This window comes from Peromyscus maniculatus, chromosome 13, assembly GCF_049852395.1.
Source record: "Peromyscus maniculatus bairdii isolate BWxNUB_F1_BW_parent chromosome 13, HU_Pman_BW_mat_3.1, whole genome shotgun sequence".
Taxonomy (NCBI): Eukaryota; Metazoa; Chordata; class Mammalia; order Rodentia; family Cricetidae; genus Peromyscus; species Peromyscus maniculatus.
Window position 1 is genome coordinate 54681862 of NC_134864.1, and position 23290 is coordinate 54705151.

The 23290-nt window shown below is 47.3% G+C and overlaps 1 long non-coding RNA gene across 8 annotated transcripts; it reads left to right on the top strand.

Moving 5' to 3' along the window:
* Positions 1–2004: 2004 nt before the first annotated feature.
* Positions 2005–22766, top strand: LOC121822092 (uncharacterized). Of its 8 annotated transcripts, none has more exons than XR_013044143.1 (6): positions 2098–2430; positions 2563–2658; positions 2839–2935; positions 5924–5999; positions 18670–20933; positions 21615–22766. It is a non-coding gene; the product is annotated as an uncharacterized LOC121822092 (long non-coding RNA). The 8 variants fall into 8 exon arrangements; XR_013044145.1 differs by lacking the exon at positions 21615–22766 and adding an exon at positions 11890–11926 and having other exon boundaries at positions 18670–21474; XR_013044146.1 differs by lacking the exon at positions 21615–22766 and having other exon boundaries at positions 18670–20011; positions 20619–21474.
* Positions 22767–23290: the final 524 nt, after the last annotated feature.

Here is a 23290-nt window from a genome sequence, read left to right on the forward strand (position 1 = left end):
GGTGTAACGCAGTCCAGCGGTGTTCTCCGGAGCTCTGCACAGTCAATCTGCACCGGTCAGCGTCCCGACACCGAGAGAGCACCCAGAGAGAGTGCTGACCCATCCAGCTCTCGGGTCCCCAGGCGCCTCCCCTTGCCCCGCCTCGTAGGCGTGACAGTTGCCAGAGTCTCAATGGGGGTTGGAACTTCCAGAACCAAGCTGGAATGGCTACCCACTACAGGCTGTAGCTGGAGAGACAGCTTAGTGGTTAAGAGAGTTTCCTACTCTTGCAGAGGACCCAGCATTGGCTCCCAGCATCCAACATGGCAGCTCACAGCTGTCTGTAACTCCAGTTCTAGGGAATTCAATGCCTCTTCTGACCTCCAAGGGCTTCTGCACACAAGCAGTGCACATACACCTGCTCAGGCACACGTACACACACATAAATTTTTTTTTTAAAAGAAAAAGAAAATGGTCTTTGGAGATAGTGTATTTAATAGATTGTTTCTGAATTTGTCAGTCTGTACCAGGCTTTGTCTAGGTACAGGGATCCCCCTGGCTCAGTCCCACCAGCGCTGAGATTATAAGCTTTGGCTACTATGCTCAGTTTTTAAAAACATGTTCTGGGGGGTGCTGGAGAGAAGGCTCAGCAGTTTAATGCACTGGCTGCTCTTCCAGAGGTCCTGAGTTCAATTCCCAGCAACCACATGGTGGCTCACAACCATCTGTAATGAGGTCTGGTGCCCTCCTCTGGCGAGCAGGCAGAACACTGGGTATAGAATAGCAAATCTTAAAAAACAAAACCAAACATGTTCTGGGGCTCAAAGTAAGGTTCTTGTGGTGGCTCTTTACTGATTGAGCCATTTCTCCAGGATTCAATCTTGCAGTTTTAAAGGTACGCAATCCAAACTGCAGGGTGCTGAGTCTGGCAAGGTCCTGTGGCAGGTGGCATCACTGGTGGGGACATGTGTCAGAAGGACAGATCACATGACAAGACAGGCAACCGGACAGCCACTGAGGAGGAGGTCAGGCCTGGCTCTTTATAATGAGAACTTCTTAGGATCTCTAGTCCCATCCAAGGCAGGACTCTGAGGGTTTGATGACCTCCCAGTAGGTTGTACTTCCCAAAGGTTCTAGTCCGCTTATCGCCACACTGGGGTTCATTTCTAACATGGGCCTTTGTGGGGTGAGGTTGGAGACAAATCACATCCAAGCCACAGTAGGATAAAGAGAGGCCAAAGTGGTCTTTTGTAAGTCACTGTAAGGGGAGAATGAGACTATATCGAAGGTTTTGGTGAACAGAATGACTTGATGGGATTTGGTATTTTTTTTTAAAGGTGTCTCTGGCAGGCTATGGTGTCACAGATCTATAATACCAGTATTCAGTAAGCTGAGGCAGGAGGGATTCTGAGTTCAAGGCCAGCCTGGGCTACATAGCAAATTCAAGATTAGCTTGAGCTATGAAGTATGACCCTATGTAAAACAAGCAAAGAGGGTGGGCAGTGCAATTGGTGGAGTTCTTACCTAGAGTACAAAAGGCCTGGGGGTACACACAGAGACACAGACACAGACAGACACACACACACAGAGACACACAGACAGACAGACATACACACACAGAGACACAGCACACACAGAAAGACACACACAGAGAAACACACACACAGACACACACACAGACATACACACACAGAGACACAGACACAGACACACATACACAGAGACACACAGACAGACAGACATACACACACAGAGACACAGCACACACAGAAAGACACACACAGAGAAACACACACACACACACACACACACACATAGACACAGACAGACAGACAGACATACACACAGTGTATCTGACCATGTGACATGTCCCATCTTTTTCTCATGGAAGTAGGGTCTTCCCATGAACTCACCAAGGGGTGTATTTTTGAGGGGTGTTTGTCAGGAGCTAGGAGAGAAAGGATGGGGGTGGGGGGGGAAAGTTCCTCAGGTGTCCTGGCCCAGTCTGGCCCCGCCCCACATGCCCTTTGCCTCCAGGAACCACGTGAGTCAGATGAGAAGGAGAAAAGGACTTTGTTTCTGACTCCGGCTGGCAGCTTTTCGTTTTGAAAGGTAAAAGCAAAATGGGGGGGGGGGGAGATAATAAAGGCCTGTTCCCTTCTAAAGAGAGAAATTGAGAAGAACTCAGAGAGCAAAACATCCTGTGACTTCACATCTGGAACAGCTGGCTGCCGCTGTAGTGCCCCCCTGGCCAATCCATGAGGATGGTGGACAATGTACCGCCAGGTCTGATGCTCGGGGAGAGCAAAGGACAGACTATGGATTTAGGGGTCTGAGGGAGTTAGGCTCAAACATTGGCTAAACTTCGCCACCCGATCCTGGCCAGTTCCTTAACGTCTCTGAACCTCATCTCCCATCTGCAAGACTGGGATGACACCATGAACCTGCAAGGTTAGCCCAGGCAAATGTGCCACAGGCGTGCAAATCAGATGGCAGCTGTCGTGGTTGGAGAACATGTTGGTCTTCCATTAGGCTTCCAGGGGCGACCCTGGCTTTAATATTTCTTCTTTTTCTTTTTTAAAGACAGGGCCTCATGTAGCCTAGGCTGGCTTCAAACTATGTGGCCAAGGATGTCCTTCGGATCTTCCTGTCTCTACCTCCAGAGTACTGGGATTACAGGTGAGCACAAACATGGCCAGTTAATCCAGTGCGGGGGGGGGGGGGGGGGGGGGGGGGGGGGGGGGCGCGGGGGGGGGGGGGGCGGTGAAGCTAAGGCCGGGTCCATTCTAGGGCTAGTACAATGGAGTTACAGCCTCAGCCCCAGGAACCACGCTTTGAAATTCCCATTGTCTCTTTCAGGATCCCCACCCTGTCTCTACCTTTCTGTTCACCCACACTTCTTAGAAAAGATATGCCAAGCTCTGGGAGGAATTTTGAAATGTGCCTCTGCTTTCAAGTGAGTTCGGATTGTTTTTATTTTGTGCCTTCTTAAACTCCCATGGTTTCTCATTTTCTTTTTTTTTTTTTTTTTTTTTTGGTTTTTCGAGACAGGGTTTCTCTGTGTAGCTTTGCGCCTTTCCTGGAGCTCACTTGGTAGCCCAGGCTGGCCTCGAACTCACAGAGATCCGCCTGCCTCTGCCTCCCGAGTGCTGGGATTAAAGGCGTGCGCCACCAACGCCCGGCTGGTTTCTCATTTTCATCCTGTTACTGGCAGTTATGCTTTGGGGGAATTTGGGAGCATTGGGAAGAGGACGTCAGCATCCCACACACCCCCTTCCCCATGGCTCTATTCCTTAGACCCAGACCTGGGATGAGAATGTTAATTCATTTCCCCAGTTGGCATCGCCAGGCTCCAGGAGCCACAGCCTCTGGTGCCCTCAGCACTTTAGACCCGGGGAAGGAAAGACTGGGGAAATGCCTTCCAGCGTCTTGACTGCTCAGTGCCATGCTCCCTACCCAGTCTCTAGAGCAGCTTCGGTCACTGCCGCCTGGGGAGCCTGCCTTTGAGGGCTGGTATTTTGTTGGTACAAAGTCAAGTCCCAACGGCAGGCTGACTTGGGCTGCAATGGAAAGTAGATTCCAAAGTTGCCCCTGGAATGTGAACTTTTCCTGGAAACTTTCCACGTTGCCGCTCAGAGAACAGCAGGCATCAACGTCTTCACACCAGGAGTCAATTAAAGAAACCCAAATGATTGCCATTCCAGTAAACAGTGATCTCTGCTCCTCTCCAAACAAACTTGTTGGGATGGCCTCAGAGCCAGGTCTAATTACACAGTCAGATAGCATAAATCTGGTTAGAAGCCTTTTGTCTGCTTTAATTAATTTTCTCCTGCAATCAAAGCTATTTTCAATAAATGTTAACTATGCATTTAAATAACTCCGGGGCTTCACATGGTTCCTCAAACCTGCTGGGGCTCTCTTTCATCCGTCCTTACTCCCTTCTGACAGATCATGCGCCTAGAACACTCTATTCTCAGGAAGAGACTAACAGAACAGCACATCTCTGAAATGTAGCCCGGGATAGAAATACCTGTATCCTGGGGACATGGATCAGGTTAGAATGGGGGTCATTAAGGTGGTTCTGCACAGTTACACGTTGGAGCCACGAGATGGAAAAGGAGAGGAGGGAAATAGGAAGACATTTAGCAGCTGAAGCCTTACTATGCTTTTCCAAGTTGTCTGAGACAGGACTTCCCAAATACAATCATTCTTTTTTATTATTATTAGATAATAAAGTGCTGAGTAGTTGGTTGTTTTTTCACTCTTTACTCTTTGCTCTTTGGGGGCTCACCACCCAGCTCCCAAATGCTCCCCCCCCAAAAAAAAAATCACATGGAGGTCTATTATTACTTATGAATGCCTGGCCTTAGCTTGGCTTGTTTCTAGCCAGCTTTCCTAACTTAAATTATCCCATCTACCTTTTGCCTCTGGGCCTTTATCTTTATCCTATATACCTTTCTTTAGTTCTTACTCTGAGGCTTGCTGTGGCTGGGTGGCTGGTCCCCGGAGTCCTCCTTCTCTCATGATACTAGATCCTCTTCCTTCTCCATCCCTCCTTTTCTCCTCTTTCTCCTCTCTGCCTGCCAGCCCTGCCCATCAGGTGTTTTAGACAGGTACAGTAACACAGCTTCACAGAGTTAAACAAATACAACATAAACAAAAGTCACACACCTTGGCCGGGCGGTGGTGGCGCACGCCTTTAATCCCAGCACTCGGGAGGCAGAGGCAGGCGGATCTCCGTGAGTTCGAGGCCAGCCTGGGCTACCAGGTTAGCTCCAGGAAAGGCGCAAAGCTACACAGAGAAACCCTGTCTCAAAAAAAAACCAAAAAAAAAAAAAAAAAAAAAGTCACACACCTTAAAATAATATTCTACGGGGGCTAGGGGAGACCAGGTTTCACTTTGCTTCCCTTCTGTTGATCTTGACCTTGAAATGGTGATTCCATTGGTTTCCAGAAATTCTGAGTCAAGACTAGGTTGGAATACGGGAGAAGGATAACCTGGGCGCATGGCCTAGCAGGAAAGGCCTTGCTCTCTCGTTTCTTTGGTTCCTTGTGATCTTGTGGGATGGCCCACTCATAGCCAGGACTCCCTGCAGCCAGCTGGTTGGAACTGTGCCTTTGGGGGCCCAGAAAGAACCTGGAGACAATTTCCTAGGCACTCCAGAGAAGAGGAATGAAGGGAGAGAGTTGCATTTTTAAAATGGTATGATTTTTATCTACCAATAAGAACACAAAATGACAGGCTCTGAGATCCAAGCTGCTGTCAAAACTTGGACCTGGGAACGTCTCCTCTTGCTTCACTGCCTCTGCCCCAGCTTCGGGCCTCATGTGACTCTTCCCCATTGAGGTTTCAGGGTGATAAGGTCACTGAGAAGAGGACAACGTGACAGTCCAGGGAAAACTAGAGATATTCCACACTCCCAAGTAGGAAAGTGAGGCTCGAGCATTGGCTGAACTTGTGGCTGACTTGTTTCTGCAGAGGAAGGAAATGGTTATAGTGTGTAAGATGGCTCCTGGCACGCAGCTTTCAAATTCTCTTTACTGGCTCTAGAGATGGCAGCCAGAACTGCCTGGTGGGCTGTAAAAAAGGAATACGGTGATGGGTGGGGGGAAGAGAACCCTGCCAGAAGTCCTCAAAGTTCAGAGATAGCGAAAGGAGTCACGGATGATATTTACATCAGTGCCAAATGGCCAGGATGGCACCAAACAGGGTTGATCTGATTCCATTCCCCCACAAAGGCGGAGCCCTCCTGGGGCACTCTCTGTTAAATGCCAAAAAAGGACTCATCTCTCAGCTCGGGGCCAGAATGGGGCCTGAAGAGCAGTGATCGCAGATCTTATTCTTACCTCCCATGAGGATGGCGAAGGGCCATCATGCCTGTCACTTACTTCCCTCCTGCTCCGCATCGCTCCGCTACACACCAAGGCAATTTCTTCTTCTCAGATGTGTCTGCGCAAACAGAGCATGAGAGCTGCGGTCCCAAAGATTGCAGAGACCATCTGACACTCACCAATACAAGGTACTCATCTTAGCACAGTCCTGGTCCACTCTAGGTGATTAATGCATGTTATATGGAAGAGAGGGAGGAAGGGAGAGAGATAGGGGAGGAGGGAAGGAGAAAGGAAGAAAGCAAGGGGAAGAGGAAGGCCTATGGTGGTATTTTATTTGTACTGAAATGTGATTTTCATTGTATGTTAATAAATGAAGTTGCCCGGGAGTCAGAGCTATTAGAGCCATAGACAGAGTGTGGTGGTGGTGGCGCATGCCTTTAATCCCATAGATCTCTGTGTGTTTAGGGATACAGCCAGCATTGGAGACATATGCCTTTAAGACCTGGATGGCTGTACTTACAGGCAGTGATGAGGCAGTCATGTGTTTGGGTTTACAACCAATGAGAAGGCAGAACAGAAAGACTATTTAAAGACAGACACACAGAAAGTAGCTCTCTTTCAGAGAGGTAGGACCACCGCAGGAGCAAGAGTAAGGTTTTAGCTCTGAGCTCTGACCTCTTGGCTTTCTCTTTTACATTGGTTCTGTGTTTCTTATTTAATAAGACGGTTGGTTACATCTACAAAGGCCCTACCTTACATGTTAGGATTCAGCAATCTCTTTGAAAGTTCATTAAGTTGGCCGGAAAGTATGATCAACTCAATTTGGTAAAACGTAGCTTGACCAAATACAGAGCGTTGGCTAATGCGCTCTTTGTGTGCAGGAGGAGCTGGGATACTCGTCAGCAAATTCTTTCTCCTTTGTCATAGAGTTCCTTAAGTGTTTGAGTTAAGGTTCTATGTCCCCTTCCTATCGACAACAATTGCTGCTGTCACCTTAGGTTCCTCAAAGCTCATTATGTCCCTGTTAATTCTGACAATGAAAAAAAAAAAAAACAAAACACCGAGATGTTTATTTATTTATTTATTTATTTACTTGCTTACTTACTTATGAGAATGGGTCTCATTTTATAACCCTGTTTGGCCTGGAACTCACTATGTAGACCAGGGTGGCCTCAAACTCACAGAGATCCACCTGTCTCTGCCTCCCAAGGGCTGGGATTAAAGGTATATGCCACCATACCCAGCCCTACCTGGAGATTTCTAAAAACAAAAACAAATTCCTGTAGAATTCAAATTATACTCAAGTAATTGATCCCCCTGCCCCCTTTCTGAGAGGTGGTTAAAAGTGTACTTTAAAACATTTTGGTTTGAGTGCAATGTACCAGTGGTAAAAATGTGTTTTTGTTTTTTTCTTTCGAGACAGGGTTTCTCTGAGTAGTTTTGGAGCCTGTCCTGGATCTCACTCTGTAGACCAGGCTGGCCTCGAACTCATAGAGATCCACTTGCCTCTGCCTCCCGAGTGCTGGGATTAAAGGTGTGTGCCACCACTGACCTACAAAAATGATTTTTTATATTTTGTTACTTTTAGAAATTCTGAAACCATGGTGGCACACGCCTTTAATCCCAGGCAGGGGCATGTGGATCTCAGTGAATTTGAGGTCAACCTGGTCTACAAGGCGAGTTCTAGGACAGCCAGGACTGTTACCCAGAGAAACTTGATCTTGAGAGACCATATAACACACACACACACACACACACACACACACACACACACACACACACACACAAATTCTGAAACCAATGACCCAGAAATTGGTGGATTTATGTTTTCTTCTTTTTTCAAAGTATCATAGTATAGCCAAAATGGGGAAAGTCTATGTAATCATTCTTCAGAGACAATAAAAACAAATCCAGAACTCCAAACATGAGTTGGGATTTATTGTCCGTGAATATATTTGAATAATTCATATTGAAGTTATACATCATAAAGCAAGACCCGCCCGCAGGGTGCCTGGTTCAATATGTGTCCACAATGAAACTGAGGATCGTTATCAAAGGTTGTTGCTCATCAAAAGTAGCCAAATGATCTGACTGTGTGGCTGGGGGTGGTGGTGTCAGGCCTGGGGGTGGGGGAGGTCGTTGGGGGGGGGAGGGAATGACAGAAACCTCTATCAAGTTCCCGGCACTAACTAGCCAGCAGGAGACCTCCGCACTCTCCCTTAGAGAAAGAACCCAATTGGTCTAAACCGTGAGAAGAAGGACCCGCCTCTACCGCTGGGCCTGCTGTTGGCCTGGGCCACACTGATCACGTCTAATATCACCTCATGTTTACCGTAGGAGCTTGTGCCCAGGGGGCAAAGTCCTCTGCTGCCACTATCTCACTGACCTGTCCTCTGGCCCCCAGAGCCACCACGTTTGGTGACCTGCAAGTGAGTAGAAGGGAAAGGGACTAAGGAATTAAATTGTGAGGCTAGGTTTAGAATTCAGACCGCTGGGTGTCTAGGCGAGCTGTCACTTGAGATGGACATCGGAGCAGGGTCTGTTCCAGATGAAGAGGCCCTGGTGACTTCGAGTGGCATCGTTTCTTTCTTTAAAAAAAAAAGATTTAAGTTTATTCTTTTCTTCCATTATTTTTATTTTTAATTATGTGTGTGTGTGTGTGTGTGTGTGTGTGTGTGTGTGTGTGTGTGTGTGTGTGTGTGTGGCTGCAGAGGCCAGAAGAGGAGCGGGTCCCCTGCAGCTGGGGTTATAAACAGTTATGAATCAACAGGGATGCTGGGAGCTGAACTCTGGTCCTCCGGAAGAGCAGGAAGTGCCTCTAACCCCTAGGTTGTCTCTCTAGCCCCTTGGAAACAATTCTGTTGCTTTTCGGGTGTGTCCAAAGGAAGGATGAAAGTCCCTTAGCCATCCACCTGCATCTTCCAATGAGTGTAGGAGGAGGGCGTTGTCTACAGACTTGCACACACACACACACATACACACACACACCACTTCACTGGCACTTTCTCCCTGGTGACGGAATTCACAGTTGCTGTTAGAGTTTCCTCCCTTCCTTCCTTCCTTCCTCCCTCCCTCCTCCTCTCCTCTCCTCTCCTCTCCTCTCCTCTCCTCTCCTCTCCTCTCCTCTCCTCTCCTCTTCCTCTCCTCCCCTTCCCCTCCCCTCCCCTCCCCCTCCCCTCCCCTCCCCTCCCCTCCCCCCCTTCCCCCCCCCTCCCCTCCCCTCCCCTCCCCTCCCCTCCCCTCCCCTCCCCTCCCCCTCCCCTCCCCTCCCCTCCCCTTCTCTCTCTCTCTCTCTCTCTCTCTCTCTCTCTCTCTCTCTCTCTCTCTCTCTCTCTCTCTCTGTAGTCCTGGCTGTCCTGGAATTCACTCCAGGCTGGCCTTGAACTCACAGAGATCCACCTGCCTCTGCCTCCGAGTGCTGGGATTAAAGGTGTGCACCATCACCGCCACCACACTGCCATCAAGTTTTCCGAAGCCGCTCTAATTCCTGGCAAGGAACCCTGAGGTTTTGTCTCTGTATATTTTCTCTTTAGCTCTGGCGGGGGGTCTGTGGCCAGGCAGCTTGTAGGTCACTCACGGTTCCCACAGTATCTGAATTAGGAGGGTCATGGAGTGGGCGAGAAGTTGATTTTGGTTGATAGTTTATACATCCTATTTCTAAGAGTTAATATTGATTTAGCTCGAAATAATCTCCCTCAGCTGATCATTATATGCCTTTATTTTTAAAGAAGTTTGTCTGAGTTCCCTGGGGCACTTACTGCTGTAGCAAATGCTCACAAATGTTCACGGATGGGGCACTGTGCCCTAGTGACAAGAGGCCACACATTAAGGCCTCAACGAGACCAAGTTCTCTTGGGAAGCCGACTCCATCCACCGTCTCTCTGCTGCGGGCAGTGCTCTGGTCCTCCCTCTGTCACCGTATGGCATCTCCTCTGCTTCTCTTCTCCACTTCTTGGAGGGATGACATTGGGTGGAGGTCCCTCCACCTCAGGATGACCTTGTCTTCACTAATTGCATCTGTTGTGATCCCTTCTCCAAAGGGCTCTAGGAAGTACACGGATTTGGGGGACCTTATTCAGTGCCACACACTGAGCATCTGTTTGTATACCGGATCCTGTGCTGAGTACTGGACGTTAAGTGGGACAGTCTCTGTTTCCGGGGGGCTCCAAAGGTGCTTACCACCATGTCTGATGTTTTAAACCCAGGCCCTTCTTTTGGGGCTTCATTAGTTGTTCTAGGGTGTTGTGAGATGAACTTTTTTGTAAACTGTGAAGATGTGTCTTTGCCAAGGTGCCTTATGATTGGTTTAGTAAAGAGCTGAATGGCCAATAGCTAGGCAGGAGAGGACAGGCGGGATTTCCGGGGAGAGAGAGGAGAAGGAGATGAATCTAGGCTTCGATGCCAGGGAGACATGAACCAAGTCAGACATGTTGAACAGAGGAGAGGTTAAAAAAAAAGCCATGAGGTGGAACATAGATTAATAGAAGCCGGCTAATTTAAGTTATAAGAGCTAGCTGGGGACAAGCCTAAGCTAAAGGCCAAGCGTTCATAATAAGAAGTCTCCGTGTCATTATTTGGGGGCTGGTGATCTAAAGATTGTCCGACAAGAAAGCTTGCTACCCTACAATAATGCGGAAGAATGGAGGCCCAGGCTCCACTCTGATTTTCCTGCACATCCACATTCCTACCCACCTCTGGAATCGGCAAGGGAAGTGTGGTACATCCAGTTGCCTCTCTAAAAGATCGTAATAGCTAGAAAATGCTTCCACAGGAGCACTGCGTGTGAAAGATCAACCTGACTTGAGCCCCTGCTGCCTGGTGGGAATTGTGAGGCTGGAGAGCCCAGGCAAAGCCATGAAGAGCTATGCTAAGGGTTTTCAACATGGAAGAGACACATGTTCCCTTTGGCATACAGTGTCTGTAAGTTGGATTAGGTACCAAAATGAGGCAGGAAGAATCTCTTAGGGGCCATTATAGTGACCTAAGCAAGAATCGGTGGAGGGTGGGGGGAGGGGAGCCAGAGCTCAGAGTGATGAGCTAATCGAGAGAGGGTATATTCGAGGATAAATTGCAGTTTCTGGCAGGGTGAAATGTGTACCTCCAGCTGCTGGGTCCCGCCGATGCTGGCAGACGCCAGGAACCTGCAGGCCTGCGAGGAAGCAGCCGGCAAGCCGGTGTCTGAGAAGGTCCAGAGAAGCACGGGGTTTGGTTCTCCCTTGTTGCCTGTCTCTCCTGCAGGGTTTGTGGAGGGAGCTGAAGTTGGCCTCGCTGAGGGCCTGGCCGGCCTTACCCGACTTTCCCCAGCAGGAAATGGGGATAGGAAGGCGTTGAAACATCACCTTCTTCCCTAGGTTGCCCCTGGGAGGGAAAGGGGCATCTCAGGCTACGAGGTCAGAAAGCGAGTTGGACTGTGGGGTATCTCGTGGTCATATTTAGCACTTAGAAACTCAAAGACTGAGCTGAAGGTATTTCCCTATGCTCAAATCACACACGGTGACTTCTTTCACACTTGGATGAGCAGACAGACAGACAGACACACGTTTTCTACTCCCCACTCCCAGTCAACTTCCTCATTCTTTAGAATTCTGTCACTCTTTCTCAACGCTCTCATCTTCCAGGGAGATTCTGGAGCCTGAACAAGGGGGCAATGTTGCAGCTCCATGACTTGGAGCCACGATGCCTAGCCCTCCACTTACCCAGTGTCCCTGCGACCCTTTTGTTAGAGCACAAGGAGAGATGGACTAAATCCAAAACTACTTCAGCTCCACCAGCAGATCAGCCCCAACAGTGGCCATAATCCCCATGTGACACCCTCTCACATGGGATGAGGTCTGTAGACGCAGGTCTAATTCCCTGCTAAGAAGGAACATGTGATAGGGAATAATTGCGCTGGACTAAGGCTCCCCACTTCTAATGATGCTTCAAAGAAAAGAGCCATTCTTTGGAGACCAATCATTTGGTAGTCATGGCTATATTAAAAAATAATAATAATAAGGCAGGGAGGGGGCTGGTACAGTGCCGGAGTCAAGTGATCCTGGCAAGTTAACCTCATGGTGTCTCGGCCTTGTCTCTTCACAGTGGGAACAAGCGGCTGAGGCTGAGAGGCTGAGATAAGGTGTGTAGTCCTCACCCTCGGTGACGTCATCATTTCTTGTAACGTTGGGGTGCTGGGAATAACAGCGATGAGAAGTCAATGAACTGACAGCGTGTTGTCAACAGAATGATCGGGAAAGGGAGCCACGGGTCAGGAAAGGTGCGTTCAGAGCGTTCTCCTACCCTCCTGCGCTCTGGCACGCTTGTTTATGGACTTGCTCTCTTCCTTATGTGTTTTTACTTCTGAGATACTTGTCTCTTCACTCACGCTAGGCAAGTGCTCTACTTCTGAGCCCTCGTTCCACCCTCTGTCTAAACCCCTTTTGGAGACAGGATCTCACGAAGTTACCCAGAATGGTCCAAACCCATTCTGTAGCCCAGGCTGGCCTTGAATTTGTGCTCTGTCTCTTCAGTCTTCTGCGTAGTTGGAATTACAGGCCTGTGCCACCAGGTCCAACCTCTCTTCTTTGAACACCGGCCCCCAATTCCCTGCCTCTCCCCCTTCTCACCCCCTCCTCTTCTTCAGTAATTTCCTTCCCTTCCATTTTTCCTTTCCCTCCCTCCCTCCCTTCCCTTCCCTTTTTCCCTTCCTTCCTTCCTTCCTTCCTTCCTTCCTTCCTTCCTTCCTTCCTTCCTTCCTTCCTTCCTTCTTCTGAAATATACCATCACTACACAACCTTGAACTCACAGAGATCCAGTTGCCTTTGCTTTCTGAGTGCTGGCACTAAAGGTGTTTTCTTTTCCTTGGTTCAGAAAATATATAAAACATATCTCTAGATTAAAGAAGGAGATGAGGAAAATGAGGCTGACTCCATTCTGATTTTTTTTTGGGGGGGGAATCCTGATCCTATGCAAACGAATATATATTTGGGTAGATTTTGTTTCTCCATTTTAAAAATCAAATAGCCAGATTCAAAAGACTCAATGCTGCTCCTTTCTCCCTATGCAGTAACTGTCTAGAGGTAGAATTGCTTGAGTTTTTCTACTGTGAGTTATTCAAACCTGATGTTCTGACTAGCAGAAATCATGCTTTTTAATTTAAAAATAATAACAGGCCATCTAGGTAGTGTTCTGATTGGCTATCAGATATTGCATTTTGCTTTTTTTTTTTTCCCTCAAGAGTCACTCCTGCTGCGTAGACAGAATCCATTAATCCTGAGAGACAAGTAGAGAGCAGTTTTAATACCTAATAGGGCCATTTGCAGATGAAGGGACGCGATTATCTGGAGTCCACATTTTTACAACTTGTAGACCAAAACCTACTTGGTGAATGGAGGAATTGTGCCTTCCTCAGAGATGAAGGACCCGAATCAAATTTCCTCACTGTTTTGGCTCTCCCAGCAAAATAGGCTCCCCCTTCAAGTGAAAGAAGAACCCACTTCTGGTAAGGGGGGCTCTCTTAAGTAGATCTGGAATGCAGAACTGGAGGGTTTAGTTTTTAGCCTCCTTTTTTTTTTCCAGCCACTTGTCCAGACAGTGAAATGAAACTTCCTCGTGGGCTGAGAGGAGGGTTTGGTCGGAAAGGTTTGTTCTTGTTTTCTGGGGCTCTTAACTTTATCTAGCCCTTTAGCATTTGGAGAGTGCTGGTCAATGCATACCACACCGGAAGCTGGGGCACAGATAGTCATCTAGTACAGCATTCACTGACGGCCCAGGGAAGGATGCTACTCACTGGCTTGCTTGTTTGGAAGTCTGAAAAGCAGGTAAAGGTGAAAACAGCAACAAGCTCTCCTCACAGGGGATTATCTTCTGCTAACAGCTAGGTAGCTTCAGTCACATACCACCAACAAAAACGTTTGATCTGTCCAGTGAGGATCTGGACTGTCCAAGCAGTCTAGGCTCACTTAGACGTGAATGAACTAAAGACTGGATGGGAAGGGTCAGAGACATGGCCCAGTAGATCAAGGTACTTGCTGCCAAGCCTGACTCCTAAGTTTGGTCCCCAACACCCACATGCAAGAAAGAGGGATCCAATCCCAGCAAGTTGTCCTCTGACCTCCACCCATGGACTGTGGTGCATCTGTGTACGTACACACACAAAATAAATAAGTAAAATATAACAGCAATAAAAGAATAGATGTGAGTCCACCCCAGTCTTTAAGCAGCAGCGTTAACTTGTGTTTGGGAAAACCTTTTGGATTATTTGCTAGTCTCTTCTATGTCCTCTATGACTGGAACGTTCCTTCCGCTAGACACCTAGCGATCTTGCTGGGAAGCCCTGCAAGCCTGCCAAGGCACCAATGTAGGAGAGGGAGCGTGTGACTGCTTTTTCTCCTGACAGTCAGCTCCAGTAAAGAGGCCATGTCGGGCCGGGTGGTGGTGGCCGCGGCGGCGGCGGCGGCGGCGGCGGCGGCGGCGGCGGCGGCGCATGCCTTTAATCCCAGCCCTCGGGTGGCAGAGCCAGGCGGATCTTTGTGAGTTCCAGGCCAGCCTGGTCTACAGAGTGAGATCCAGGACAGGCTCCAAAGCTACACAGAGAAACCCTGTCGGGGGGGGGGGGGGGAGGAGGCCGTGTTGGGCAGGGCCTGTAGCTCAGCTGGAAGAGTGCCTGCCTAGCATGCATGAAGTCCCGGGTTCAACCTCACCATCACATAAACTGGGCATTGTGGCGCGTTCTTATAATCTCAGCACTCATGAGGTAGAGGCAGGACAAGCAGGAGTTCAAGTTCCTCAGCTACATGGCAAGCTGGAAGCCAGCCTGGGATGCTTGAGACCCTGCCCCTGTCCCCAAGAAAAAGAAAAAGAAAAGAAAAAATGGGGGGAAAAGTCAATGCCTAGTTCTTTTTCTGCAAATGCTTTGGATTTATTGCTGAAACTCATGTGCACTCGTATTTTTATTTTATTATTCTAGGCACGGTCTCACTTCGTAGCCTAGGCTGGCTTGGCGTTCACTATGTAGACCAGGCTGGTCTTGAACTCACTGGGATTAAAGGCATGTACCACATGCCGTGTGTGTGTGTGTGTGTGTGTGTGTGTGTGTGTGTGTGTGTGTGTGTTTATATAATATATACATATATTATATACATATAAACAACAAGAAGAATGTGGCCTCCAGAATCCATGCTTTGTGGAAGAATTTAACTATATACTCAGAGGTTGTTTTCCCTCCCCACAATGGTTTCCTGTTTATAAAAGAGCTCTTCACTGAGATGCACCTGAAACAGTCCCCTTTCTTGGTCCTTAAGGCCTAGCAGAGTTTCCTGTGCCTCAGTTGCCCTTTCTGTAGCTGGGATAATGCAGGGAATTTGGGGCGGGAAGTGTGCATGGCTCTCGCTTTAGTGCGTGCTTATTTTTAATGCTCAGAATGCTTCTGAAAGTTTACATGGAGAGCCTGTTAAATGAGAATAATAACAATTTCTATCTCCCAGTGTACAGACAAAAGGAGTCAATGTAAGTGAGTAGCACAAAATTGACACATTTTAAGATCTTCACGTCATTCTAACCTCAAGAAGTGAAAGCAGATCATCACATACTTCCTAGGCAGACCCTGTCTGGAAAAAAAAAACCCAGATAAAAAAAATTAATCATAAAAATCAGTTACAGTCACTAGATGATATCTGTCCATATTATAACCGTACCATGATACCACTGAAGTTACGTATGTGACAAACAGTGGGGACATTTCGGTGATTCCTGGCATTGGCCTCCAGGAAGGGGATTTCCACGGTGCTGGGTTCATTTCCCCCAAGTTCCCACTCCTTGCCTTGTCAGCGGGGAGATGGCCTGAGCTTCTCCACTGAGTCCCCGTCCCTTCGTTTGGAGCCCACCCTCTCCTTCAGGGCTGGAACGGGTAGGCAAGGAGCCATAGCAACAGGAGAGGCCTCCTAGGAAATATATGTCTCTATATGCGTATATATGTATATATAGACACATATATGTTTAATTATAATATAATTACATTATTTCCCCTTCTCTTTCTTCCTTCCAACCAATCCCAAGTGCCCTCTTTGCTCCCTCTTGAATTTATGGCCTTTAAAAATGTGTGTGTGTGTGTGTGTGTGTGTGTGTGTGTGTGTGTGTGTGTGTGTAATGGATATAAGGATAAATATTTAGAATGCAGTTAAAAATTATGCTGGTATAGTAAAGGAGCCGTCGTAGGGTCTCCTCTAAGATCCTCTCTAGCCTCTCTAGCCCTGGGTTGTTGGCTGGGCTTTCAGTACCAGGCATGATTTCCCTCCTGGTTGGTGGTGGTCCTTAAGTCCAATCACAGAGCAGTTGTTTACTGCCAAGATATCAGTGCCATTATTGCGCCCTTAAGGTCATTGTGCCATGGTGGTGATTGTTGTGGTTCAGAGCTGAGTAGGACTTTGGTTGCTTTCTTCCCTTGGCGGCTTGCATCCACTTTCCGGTACTACGGAAGCTTGTCCTCATGGGCAAGGCTTTCAGATCAGATCTAGCTCAGATCTTCTGGGTCCTGTGTCCAAAGTCCAGGACACAGGACTTACCTTCAACCTCTGGAAGCAACCAAGTACAACAGCTATAGCCTACACTGTTTGGGGGAATCTCTTAAGACTCCCCTGACCAAGAACTTGAAAAGGGGCTTCTCATGCCTGGCATTGGAGTTTTCGTTAGGTGGTCTGTGGCTTTTGGTGGGACATTCTAGGGATTCTTATACCAAGCTTGAGGGACTATTGGGAGTGCCATCCCTATGTTATTTATGTATTTATTTATTTTTAAGATAGGGCTGTAGAGATGGCTCAGCAGTTAAGAGCACTGGCTGCTTTTCCAGAGGACCTGAGTTCAATTCTCAGCAACCACATAATGAGATCTGGTGCTCTCTTCTGGCCTGTAGGCATACATGCAGGCAGAACACTGTATACATAAAAAGTCTTTAAAACTAAGAAAAGATAGGGTCTCATGTATCCTATGGAGTGGAGGATGACTTTGGGCTTCTGATCTTCAGGCCTCATGCAATTTTGTTTTGTTTTGTTTTTCTTTTGATGCTGGGGACTGAGCCTGGGACTTCACATATGCTAGTGTGCATCTCTCTAGCCACGCATGCCAACTTAATTCTCGCTTGCAGGTCCTTGGATCTGGGTGTAGACATTCATGTTGGGGAAGACAGATGAGCCTGTCAGGGTGTGGTGGTTCATGCCTGTAATCCTAGCATTCAGGAGGCAGAGGCAGGCAGACCACATGTGTCCAGGCCAGACTGAGCTCATAAGCCAGACTGTCTCCAAACACGGAAAAGAAAGAAAAAAAGCATTTAAATAGTATTTATGAGCCTTCTGCCTCTTTCTAAGAAAAAAAACCACACTCTCTGGGAACTAGCCCTGAAAATCCCCTCCCCAATTCTGCCCTGCCAGGATGTAAGTTATTTTCTTCCCTTTGGAACCGATCTGGATCAAATTAAGAGGAATAATAGAGAATGGAAGACATTAAGGACTCAGTAAATATTTGCGGCATGGTGATTAGGGGCACCAGCCAGAGCCAATGTGGCCACTTCTCTGGCTCACCTTGCAGGGTTAGGTTTTCCCACACGCCAACTGGGGGGTAATTATACCTACCTCCTAGGGTTGTTATAATGGGTAAGTGAGATCATTGTGTATTTATCATAAAGATGTTGGTATTCACCGAGTACTTATTAGGTACCAAATGCCACGGTTAGGGTTCTGGGTAAGTTGTCTTGTACCCTCTGCCATATTGTACCCAGGGCTTTGTGTACAGTTGGTGCTCAGGAGATGTCAACAACTGTAAAGATAGTGATCATTATTACCAAGGACACACAAGGAGTTAGTCAGCGCTGCCCTTGACAACGTGGTGATACCGTCACAACATGCTCCCTTTCACAAAGCATGTGCAAACCCAAGGCTCCTCTCCTGGCCTCTTTGCTCTCTCCTCTTTGGTCATGCTGCATATTTAAGTCCCTTTGTTCTAGGGGGAAGAGAACCAGACTCAGTTTTAGGGCGATCTGGGTGGATCCTTCTCTGTGGCTTGGCTTGGGAGTGCTGGGGACGCTGAATAAACTGCTTTTAGCCTCATGAACTGTGGCTTCCCCATCCTTGGAAAGCATTCAAGGTACCCCCACTGATTCGTTAGTTTAAGTCCACGGGGAGAGAAAGATGCTTTGAAGATACACAATGTAGTGTTTTCCGTGCACTTCCTCGGATCCCTGCCTGAGTGAGCAGGGCGCTGCTGTTTGCAGGGGGAGCAGGCTGCTGCTGTCTGCAGGGTGCCTCTCAGGCTGAGGCTGGGGAAAGTCCTCTCGTCACTGTGCTGAACACAGGGGCCCGCCTGGCACCCAGCACCCGGGCGACCAGTCCTTTGGAACTTCAGAGAATCATAGCTTTAGCTGGTTTCTCTCTACATCTGCTGCGAAAAGCAAATCAGGGACCAGGGGCAACCTAGCTTTCCTTCCAGCGACTCTTTAGACCCGGCAACAAGAACTAAATGCTCTATGCGTGCGCCCCAAAAGAAAACTAAGAACTAAATGCTATAGGCGTGCCAGTCCGTTCCCCCCAACTCCCACCCCCACCCCCGCATTTAAAAAAGTATGGTTGGTGGTAGGTTTCGCAGCACATGCCTTCTTTGTGGCCACTGTTTTCTACCCCACCCCCCACCATCCCACAATACCCTCCTAAACACTTTTCCATTTGATTCCATCGTACTCTAGAACCTTCTGGGCCAAGAAGTTTGGGGCTCCAGTTCCCCCTGAGTGGGTAGTGCTGGATCACTTGGACAGCTTGTCTATTTATTCACGGATATATGGTACCCATCTCATCTCTCCTCTCTTTGGTCTCTCGTAAATGCCCTTTCTTACCCCAGATACGCTTATCTCTGGAGACTTCGTGAACGCTGAGCTGAACCTGGTGCCAGAGCCGAGAAGGAAGGAGCTTCACAGGCGAGAGGCATTAATGGCAGCTCACCAGCCAAAGCGGCAGAACAGAGCTCCCCCAAAGCATCCTTGCAGTTAAGTGGACCCTTGGCTTAAGCACACTCGAACCCCTCACAAGAGCTTCTCGTTAGTTAAGCAGCTTTTGAAAGAGGCTTTAGGAGCCCAGAGAAACGTTTTAATTCCTGCCTGCGTGCAACGAACTGGTCAGAAGCAAAAATGTCTGTCCCTGTCATTTCAGGCATTTGAGTCTAGATTTGGTACTAAAATACCCAGCAGCAAAAAAATTCCAAGACACTGGCTAAACCTGGCTATGGTACGGTCACGTGCTTAGAGAGAAAACCAAGGGTCCACGGAATAAAACCTTTGTTTCGAGAGTCTCATTGTATAGGCCTGTCTCAAACGTATGGTTCACTTCAGCCTTTCCAGTGCGGGGATTACAGGTGTGTGGCACCCATCACTGCCCCACCCACCCCCAGTTAGACAGAGTGAGGAGATGAAACAGCCTGTTTCAGAGTTCCACAGCCCCCACAATGCGGCTTCTGCGGGTGCACGGTGCGCACTCACTTGGTTGATTGAAGGGCAGGACACACTGACCTACAGGAACCACCCAGGCACTTTAAGACACTGTACGATGATTGTGTTGGCTGCCACTGGAAGGCTTTCACCTCAGAGACCATCTTCTCAGATGAGGAGAGCAAGCCGCCAGAAAGGAAGCAATTTAAGGATACACAGGTTCCAGAGTGCCACATAATCTGGGTTCTCGGGAACAGATTCTTGCTGGACATCTTCTGGACATCAGGGTTGACCTGTAGAACACTGTACTAGAGGCCAGGCTACAGACTGCGGAGAGCACACCATGGTCAGCGTGAGGACAGCACTCACTACCTTCCACCTCATCTATACACCTCACTGATGCTTTTTAAAATCACTCTTCGTAGTGAACTCACCAACGAAAACATTACATGGCTAGATTAAGGCAGTCCGGTCCCAAACTCTATGCATTTCAATGAACTTTGCTGTACAATTAAAATAGTCCTTTCAAATAGTCATTCACCAACTCTTTCAATTTATCTTTTAATTAGTATTTGCTTTCCATTTCAGGGTTGAAATAAGAGAGAGGAGAAGTCAAATAATGAACCTTTAAGAAAAGGTCAAATGTCACTTGAGTCCCTCTCCTGACACTGGCCAGTTTTGTCTGCATCGTGACTTTGTACTTGCTCATTCTTCCTTGAGGGACATGCTCACTCTGCCCTGGGTCTAGACTTGTCTCAGGTGACCTTTGTCTGTCTGTCTTACCTGTTCTCCCTCTGGCACCTTTGAACTGGCTGCTGATCGGTGCTTTTGAAATGGAACATATAATAAACAACTGTTGTCAAATTTGCTTACCTCCAACTATGATATTGAGAAAATTCCAGAATGAATATATATGTGCATATTTTTTTAAAGATTTATTTATTTATTATGTATACAGCAAGAGGGCACCAGATCTCACTACAGATGGTTGTGAGCCGTCATGTGGTTGCTGGGAATTGAACTCAGGACCTGTGGTAGAGCAATCAATGCTCTTAACCTCTGAGCCATCTCTCCAGCCCAATGCACACACATCTGTGTATCTATGTATCTGCCGGGGACGACACATAAGATGGTTGATGTGCTGCCAGCTGGAGAAAAAGGGGCCCAAGATTGTGGACCATCAACCTTTTGTGCATTCCCCTCCAGATCTTCTGCTTAGCATGCCCCTAGAAGGCCAAGGCAGAAATGCCTACATGTCCCAAGGTCATGCTTTATGGTATGCACATGTCGTGTTCGCCTCCATATAATTACTTGTAATACTTGTCTTCTTCTTCTTCTATCTGATCTTCATGCTCTGTGTTCCTAGATCAATGGTGATTTATGCGATACAGGAAAGGAGTGAAGTAAATTTCACAGGAAATTATACAGAGATGATCACCCAGGCTGGGGTTGAGGCAGTTATGCAGGTCATGGGAAAGAACCTGCAGCCTGGGGAAGCTTCTCGGGCTTGGATAAACTGTACTGAATGTGTGGTCAGCTATAGCACATGGTATGAAGTGTATCAAGACACTGGACTCAAATTGGCCATGATGGATAACTCTGAGGATATTCCAAGGGCATTGTGTAAAACTTGAGACCCTAAGAGGTATTGGCTGAAGACTGTGGACGGAGTAACATACAGGTGGGATTATAAACTAAAAGGGTGGGAACCTAGAATAGGAGGAAAATAGGGGCCTCCACCAAGAAAGGGAGATGGCAGCTTTAATCCAGATACGTTTTATTCCTCCTGAAGGAGTGAGGAGACAATGTGGCAACTGATGGAATGATTGCTGCAAGCTTTATTGGGTCCCTAGATTAGAAAGAGCTGCCAGAAAAGGTGGGCTTCCTTTCACAGAAGCTCTATAAATTAGATTAGGTCTTCCTTGGAATTGTTGGGATATAGAAGGACAGAAGTTGCTGACTTGCAGAGACAGATTACTTGTCTGAGGTCATTGTGGCCCACCAGTCATGGGGCTTGGTGTCTGCAGAGGGCTGAGGAGGAACTTAGGCAGCTGCAGGGGTCTTGATGTCAGAGCAGGCTTGTGAGAAGGAAATGACTGTCTGGTACATTGACCACTGTTCTTATTTTTACCTTAGTTTTGCGAAATTGCATGTTGCTAGCCCCTGGGTCAAGTGCTCAAAAGATTGTATAATCATTAATAATAAAAATAGATTATGCTTGCTTTGGTGTTAAGTCTGGGATAGTTTCTGTGTTTAGCAAAAGATGATGAAGAATATATTGGTGATTTTCTAAGAATAACCTTTGGAATCATGAGGACATTTTGTATTGGGTGATTTCGCCTTTTCTTTCTGTTCCCCCTAGGTTATGACAATAAAGGACTGAGGTCACCAGGGCAAAAGCAGAAGCTAGGGAAGCTAAGGAAGCTGTAGCAGAGAAGCTACTCAGCAACTGCAGAAGCCCGAAGTGACCTGTCAGCTTGCACAAACACTGTCTCTGAGTCGTTACTGTGCCTTCCAGGTGTCCCATCCTTTGGACCCCCGAAACCGCTGAGGCTGGTCCCCAGCATCTATCTATCTATCTATCTATCTATCTATCTATCTATCTATCTATCTATCTATCTAATCTCTAATCTATTTTTTATCATTTATCTATATCATCTATCTATCCATCTATCTATCTAATCTCTCATCTCTCATCTAATCTCTCATCTATTATCTATCATCTATCCATCTGTCTAATCTCTCATCTATTATCTATCATCTATCTATATCATCTATCTATCCATCTATCTAATCTCTCATCTATTATCTATCATCTATCTATCTAATCTCTCATCTATCTCTCTATCTATCTCTCTGTCTGTCTGTCTGTCTGTCTATCTATCTATCTATCTATCTAATCTCCCCAAAGAGAGGGCTGGGGAGATGGCTTGCTTGCCCCACAAGTACAAGGACCTGAATTAGGATCGTCACACACATGTCCCCAACACACATGTGAAGGTTGTATATATGTTACTGTAACTCCAGGGCCGAAGGGGCAGAGACAGGAGGACCACTGGGGATTACTGCCTAGCCATCCCAATGGAATTGATGAGTTCCAAGTTTGGTGAGAAACTTGTCTCAACAAATAAGGTGGAGAGAAAGAAGAAGACAGCCAGCGTCAACCTCTGGCCTCCACTACACACACACATGTATACACACACCTGTGCACACATCCGTACTCACATACATACTTCACACACCCACATATCCCCCCCACATGCATATAAAAGATAACAAAACAGAATAAAAAATGTAATATGTTTACCAAAGAACTGGAATTGTTACGGTAACCTTTTAACTAGGTTCAATTTCCTAGGAAGTATGAGGAATACAGCTTTAGATTTTTTTTTAAAAAAAGGCTTATTAAGAAGAATTTAAGAATGAATTTTTTTGAAACCAGGTTAATTCACTGAGGAAAGGATAATGAGAAAAAAAAGAATATGTGTCTTAGTTAGGACATCTAGTGCTGTGATAAACCACCACAACCAAAAGCATCCTCAGGAGAAACGGTCTATTTCACCTTAGTTCATCATCCAGGGAAGTTAGGGCAGGAACCAAGGCAGGAACCTGGAGGTAGGAACCGATGCAGAGGCCATGGAAAAGGTTCTTCACTGGCTTTCTCCTCGTGGCTTGCTCAGCCTGTTTGCTTAACCACCCAGGACTACCCTCAGGGGGGGAACATTCCCATGGGCCACCCACATCAATCCTTAATCAAGAGAATGCCCTAGAAGCTTGCCCACAGGCTAATCTGGTGGGGACCTTTTCTCAGTTGAGGTTCCCTCTTCCCAAATGACTCTAGCCCGTGTCAAGTTGGCATAGAAACTGGCCAGCACATCATCTATGGACTATTTATTTAAGTGCACGCTGGAGTGTTTTCACTCTCTTCTAGGATTTCCTGGAGCCCCGTAGACTGTTATTCACCGTTCACATATGCATATACAAAAATATACCGTCTATAAATAGCCATCTGCCTTTTCAGTGAAATTAAAGATGGGA